Source organism: Equus caballus, chromosome 2 (assembly GCF_041296265.1).
Source record: "Equus caballus isolate H_3958 breed thoroughbred chromosome 2, TB-T2T, whole genome shotgun sequence".
Lineage (NCBI taxonomy): Eukaryota > Metazoa > Chordata > Mammalia > Perissodactyla > Equidae > Equus > Equus caballus.
Genome location: NC_091685.1, coordinates 79245203 through 79252461, shown reverse-complemented (window position 1 = coordinate 79252461; position 7259 = coordinate 79245203). Strand labels below are relative to the sequence as shown.

The following is a 7259-nucleotide window of genomic DNA, read 5'->3' as shown; positions in this document are numbered from 1 at the left end:
TGACCAGTTTTTCAGGTAAAGAAAGTAAAGTCGAGTGGTACAATTGCCAGGAAAGGGGCTAGAGGCAAGAAAAATCTAGACTTTCTTCCAGGAATTACATGGAGTACTGTATAGCCAAAAGGTCAAGTGTTCCAAGGATTTAAATAGGTGCTAATATGAAATAATCTTTCACTAAATCTCTGGAGATTCTAACATTATTTCAGTTGAGAGAGCACTTATGCTACTTTCACTTTTAGAGTAAGTACTAAAATTGTTATGTGTATTTTGCAGAAAGACTTAATAACAACCTTCAAAATGTAAGTTCATATAATTTTCTCTATTGCTAACCCTAAAAGCTAAAAAAAGCCACAGAGTATTTTGTTACTACTAAAGCTTTCTCTAAAAGATTGGAAGTTCATTGAGGGCACAGACTCAGTCTATAGCTGTTGGCTACTCAATTAACATAATATATAGTATATGCTATCTATGCATATATTAGTATATATCTGTTAAATGAATAAAAATAAGGTTAGTCAATGATGAATTACAGAGAATATTACAAAGATCAATAGTGTACAGGTTGGCTGTATTTCAAAATAGGTTTTTTGTAATTCATATTCTTAGATTTAGACATTTTTATTAAACCTTACCTCTCTACTTGTAATTCCTTATTGTAATTGTTTGTTTATTTGTCTCTCTCTTCTATTTTAGACTCTAAACTATTTGACGAAGCCACTATGCTTTGTTTGCTATTGTAGTTTCTAAAGAAGAAAGCTGACATTTAGTTTTGAGATAAATAAATAAAATATAGCAAAGCAAAGACAGTTTAAATCATAATTAAGTGATGGAATGAAGACAGTGAAAAGCAAGTAATTTTTGAGTGCTCTTAAGATAAACAAATGATTTGATTTTGAAAAACATAAGTTAAGGAGAAAATAGCTTTCAGGGGTCCAAGGCACAGGATATTAAATAGTTTGAGGCTTAGCATGTGGTGATCACATCTATACTCACATTTCCTAGCCAATGAGGGTCCAGAAGTATTAGAGGAATTAGCCAGAATTTTTTTTTCTATTTCCTACGAGAAAATTCAAACCAAAAAAATGATGGCAGGGAAGACATTACAGCAAATTACATGTCATTGATTTATATAATATGTATAAGCCCACTCCTATGCATCAAAAACACATGCACACACAATAAGAAGTTTAATAGATCAGATTTCAACTGACTCAAAGGCAGTTGGTTTTAGAAGAAGTATGGGACTTATAACTTGATTTACATTCTGATTCTACCACTTTTTCCAGCTTTATTGAAGTATATTAATATACAAAAGACTGCACATATTTAATGTATACATTTTGATGATGGTTCTGTGGCCTCAGTAAGATATTTCATTATCTTGAGCCTCAATTTTCTCTACTATAAAATGGAAAGGATAGCACCCCTTGCATATTTACATGGATTTAGTAATATAAGAAAAGTTCTAACACAGTGACTGAGTTAAAGAAGGAACTCACTAAATATTAATTTCAATATCTATCCTCAAGTAGACATTGCCTATTAGTGTATATCCAATAATTTATTGGACAGAATTTTAAAACAACAAAACTGAAAAATTGGTGACAAATTTGTCTGAGAAAATGTATGTTGATAGACCTCTCAGAATAGGCCGAGTGTGTAGTTATTTGTGTCATATATAAATGTCCACCAGAAGACACCTACTATGGAAGCGATTTTCAATAATAAAGATGACACATCATATAAAATGTCTTTGGTGGCAGGGATGGAGGCCTTACGTGGGATTAATAACGAACTCTTGCCCTCACTGAGGCTGTTTTATCTGTCAACACTGTTGAATGAGTGGATGATCTTCCAAGAGCAAAGTCCAACACTGAACTCCTGCTATGATGCCAGAGGGCGACATGCTATCAAGTTGACTGCAGTGAACCCCTCTTATCCTGAAGGAACATTACTGTGCTCTTGGAGAAATAGACAAATATTCCAGAAAAGGATATGCCTCCCCTGCCCACAGAGCTTCTGTCAGCTCTATGACCGCTTATTCTTTGCTATATTGGCTGACAGTATTCTTTGTGTTCAGGAAGCATGTTGTGTGGAAAAGGATATGGCAACTACACTGTACTCAGGAATTTCATTGATTGTAACATATATTCCATCACCCAGAAGCATCAGCCTTATTCTTGTCAAACAAATTGCAATGTAATGTCATGTTATCTAAGAGGTCTTGATTAAGAGGGCTTGATTAATATATATAATTTTTGCTTTAAGAACCTCACAGTCAACTACCAGATATCAAACTATAAGCCCTAGTGAAGGATTTTACTTGTGTATGTTCAGTCCTACTATTTCTTCAAACTTTAGAATAACATTTACAGTATCTAGTGGACATGTAAACATTTATACCTGAATGTTTTACCAGCGACCCACATTCAGTGTTTTTAAATCTGAATCCGTAAGACATCGTAGACACCAGGCCAAAATGTAATTATCTGCACAAGTATAAACCCTCCTAACCTTTCTATGTCTGCGTGTCCCAGCTACCACTCCTTCCCTTCTACTAGAAACTCCAACTGAGTAAACCAGTATAATATGAATTGAACAGATACATTCCTGTCTTGTATGACAAGATATGTTGATTCAAAGGGTCTCTTCCATTAAGAAGTTTCCAATTTCTACTAGCCGATTCAAAATCTACTAGCGATTTTTGGAGATAACACTCCATGAATATTTCACATTTTACATGATCTGGTTCTCTGAGCAAAAGGTACTGAAAACCTTCACTGAAGCTAGAGACAGTATCTCCCTCCAGGTTGAAGAACACTTGTTTCCTGACTCATATAATAAAGATAGAGAACTTGATTACTTTTTTTTCCAAGATCCATTCCAGGAAAGTAAAGTCTCCTTTTCCTCCCCAAAGAAGATTTGTTTACCTTCCAGAGTAAAGACTAGGCCCCTTGTTCTCATTTGAGAGGTGAGTGTGTAGGAACCAGCAACCCTAGAAAGATCAGCATTTCCTAATTTCTGAGTTCCTCTTCTGTGATGCACCCCACTACACGTGCAGATAGCATCTGTCCCTCACTGTGTCACTGTATGGGGGTCAGGGCTCAGGACACTAATACAAGATATTGCTCTGACTGCTGTTTTTATCTTGAGTCATAACTAGTCTGTCTCTAACACAGGTTCTCATGCTTTCTTGGTATACGCCTATAACACTGTGGCAGGCTCACTTGTTAACTTGCAAGTAAGGCAAAATCTCAGACCCTTCAGTTTCTAACTTAATACCTACCTTCAAGAGGCCTTTCAGATCCTTCCAGATGTGATCTTTAAGCCCTCTAGAATTTTCTTTCTTAATTCTCTAATCTCTTTTTTTGTTGTTATTGTCAGTATATTCACATTGAACCTCTTTTCTAATAGCCGGGTCCTGGAAGGCAGAATTATATTGGTGGTAAGAAATACCTCCTTTCTTTTGCGCTTTGCCCTCAGCACATTGTCTGGCCCTTGGGAAACATTCAATAAACACTGAGTTTTATTAATTTTTAAATCAAATTAGACTTCAAAATGTTTTTTAAAGTTCTGAAATTTTCTCCTATTTTGGTATTCACCTCATTTTCACTTTTCTTTGAGTTTTGAGCATTCCAATTTCATACTTCTTTATATTCAGGACTTTTCCCCCCATACATTAAAAATTGCAAGACCAAGGAGTTTTGTATTTAGTAACAGTTATTCCAGTAGCATCATGTCTGCCACATCTGTTCTTGTATTAAATGAGAGTTAATGGTTTTTCATCCTAATCAATATTGTCTGAGGTAGCCATAACATGGTACTATTTTATCCTGTTTCTGTTTATTATCTAAAAAGGTTACAGATTTTTCTAATTTTTGTATTTTATGCATTGCTTATGTAGTTTTTAAGAGTATGCTATGAATAAAAATCCTCTTATAAACAAATCGTTTTCTATGGAAGGATTGAATGAGACGTTTGGAAGGATCAATACAATATTTATTGACTTTAAATGTTTTAGTAGTAACATTTGACCAAAAGATTTTGCTTTATACAAAGGATTATAACATCAAGCACATCATTATGCTCCTTGCTTCCATGCACATTAGGCTGAAAAGCCTCTGAAAAAGTAAATGTGCCCTTACGAATATTATAATTCCCTCTTGAGGTACTTTTTCTTCTCTTTCATTTTTGGAGGAACCATTCAGTGTATGTTTGACCTCCTGCTGTTTAAATAGGCTGCTTAATCAAAAATTTAAAGCACTCTACATATATTGAAAACAAATCTGTAATAAATCTTTGAACTTCATTCCGTCTATGAAATTCCAACCATATTGTAGTTTTTTCATACAAAAAGAATGTCAGTATTCTGTAAATAAACATATTTTCAATAATGATCCACTTTTCCATAAGTAATATTTCAGTTTTGCTTTTTCAGATTAGTTCCACACAAGATACTGAATGAAAAGCCACAGGCATTTGTGTTTGTGTGTATTTGACTATTAAGTGTGTATTTGTTGGTATGAATATGTTAGAGTGTGAGGTGAATGTGAGTGTGATGTATGTGTGTACATGTGTTTCACCACTTTAACTAGCAAAGACTAAATGTCATCTAGAGTTTGTTGTTGTCGTTCGGTTTATATATGAGAAATATCTTTTACTTTAAGAACAAGTTACCAAAAAAATCCTCATGTAATTTTAAAAATACTTATATTTGCTGGTTCAAGAAAAATGTCGCATTTACTAAGGAAATTTTAATAATAATGTTAACTCTTTATTTGGTTGGTTGTACCCCATGATATAATAAAAACACAGTGGTTTTTTTTTCCCTCGGCTCCTTAGGCTGCTGCTGTGCTGTGTAAGCTTCCCCTGGGTCTTCTAGCACAAACGCTTTCCTCACTAAGTTCAGCCAAAGTCAAATGTTTACTACTTCATTCCAAGAAAGAGAAAGAACTTACTCTTGAAGTTCAAATTAAAAGTTTATCATTAACATCACAGGAGTTTTAATTGATTTTTTAAAAAATCAGATATGAATTATGAGATTTGGGAAGGGACACAGTAATTTATAATTTAATATGATTTTAAATTACTATAATTATAATAATTTACTAAAATGTTTTTGACATGAAAAGTTATCACATTATTTATCTTCTATACTACTCTTTGTTTTAGTTTGATGATAATATTCAGATTTAAATCTCTTCTAAATTAATCTTTCCACTGGGCTGCCATAGTCTTGGGCTATTTTATTCTGTCCCATGAGGGTGTGACTCCACCCCAAAAGCACTCCTGTTGCCCAGCAGTCATCATCCAACCTGACAGGCTCCCACACCTCTGACCCAAGCCCATTCTCTCCCTGCTTAACTTTCCTGTTTGTATCAGTGGCTATTCTCTGAATTATATTTAAACAATTTCTAGGTTTGGAACTTTAACTGCATTTTTACACTCCTTTTTCTTAATCGAAGTATCTTTTACAAAGGACAATCTTTACTCTGCCTTCCTTTCGAGTGGACATCTTTCTTCAGTCATCCATCATAAGACCTGGAGAGGCTGCTAGCATTCTGTCAGTCTTCTGATGCATGAACAGAGTGGAGGGGGAACCCTTCTGTTTTGTCTTTCTTCTCAATACTTCAGTTTGAAACCAGATGTGTGGATTTTCCCACACATCAAGCAATTCTCTGACACCAGCTGTACGTCCTACAATTTAACTCAATTCTGACACTATTTGGAGTTAGCATCAGATCCCTTAGGTTAAAGGCTCAGTCCAACAAGACTGCCCTCACTCCAGATGCCAATCCTAAGTCCAGGTTGTCACCTGTGCTTCTGACTGATAAGCTATAAATCAGAGATGCCTATGACCTGCTACTGTGTTTCATTAATTTGCCAGAGCAACTCACAGAACTCAGGAAAACAGTTTACTTACTAGATTACCAGTTAGTTTATTGTGTAAGGATACAATTCAGGAAGAGCCAGATGGAAAAGATGCATAGAGCAAGTTAGAGGAGCTTCCATGCCCTCTCTGGGTGCGCCAGCATCCCAGCGCTTCCATGTGTTCACCAACCTGAAAGTTCTCCAAACCCTATCCCTTTGCAGTTTAGTGGTGGCTTCATTACACAGACGTGATTGATTCAGTCTTCAGCCATTAGTGATTGAACTCAATCTCCAGCCCCTCTCCCAGGGATTGGAGGTCAGAAGTAAGACTAGAAGTTCCAACCCTCTAATCACACAATTGGTTTCCCTAGCAACCAGCCCCCATTCTTAGGGCTTTCCAAAAGTCACCTCATTAATATAAACTGAGATGTGGTTGCAAGGGACTTGTAATGAATAACAAAAACCACGTGTATTCAGATTCCAAGGGTTTTAGGAGTTCTGTGCCAGGAGCAGGGACAAAGACCGAATTCATATTTCTTACACATCACAATACCACACGTGGTATATTCATCCATTTATTTCAGTCTTCTTTGATTTCTCTTAGTAATGTTGAGTAGTTTTCAGTAATCCTCTTGTATATCTTGTCAAATTCATTTCTCAGTATGTCATATTTTTTAAGGTATTGTAAGTGATATTGGTTCTTTAATTTCTGATTGTTGCTAGTTTATAAAAATACAATTGATTTTTTTTAATTTATCTTGTATCCTGCAACCCTTCTAAATTCACTTCTTAGATTAAGTACCTTCTTTTGTAGATTCTGTAGAATTTTCTACATAGATGATCATGTGGATTACACATGAGGAAAATTTTACTTCTTCTTTTCCAATTGGACAGCATTCATTGTTTTGTCATTTCTTAATGCACTGGCAAAAATCTTCAGTACGTGTTTAATAGAAATAGTGAAAGAAACACCCTGCCTTGTTTCTGATCTCAAGAGAAATCATTCAGTTTTTTGTATTTAAGTAGAATAATATCTGTGGATTTTAAATGATGCCCTTCAAGAGGTTGAGAAAGTTCCTTTACATTAGAATTTTTTCCTTCAGCCATTGATGTAACCATATAGTTTATCTTTCCAGTTTTATTTTAAATATGGTGAAGTGCATTGACTGATTCTCAAATGTTAAACCAACTTTATATTCTTGGGATAAGCCCCATTTGAAAATTGACCTGTATTTTTGTTTCTTTTATATTTTTGCCTAATTTTGGAATCAATGTAATATTGACCTCGACGAATGATTTGGGTTCTATTCATTCCTTTTCAGTTTTCTGCAATAGTTTATGTAGAATTGTATTATTTTCTTCCTTAAATGTTTGCTAAAATTTATCAGTAA

At 34.7% G+C, this 7259-nt stretch overlaps 1 long non-coding RNA gene across 1 annotated transcript; it reads right to left on the bottom strand.

Annotated features, from left to right (window-relative positions):
• Positions 1–624: 624 nt before the first annotated feature.
• On the bottom strand, positions 625–6196 carry LOC111770355 (uncharacterized). The gene is made up of 4 exons (XR_011430723.1): positions 6059–6196; positions 3284–3418; positions 991–1054; positions 625–740 (listed from the first exon to the last, which is right to left on the bottom strand). It is a non-coding gene; the product is annotated as an uncharacterized lncRNA (long non-coding RNA).
• Positions 6197–7259: the final 1063 nt, after the last annotated feature.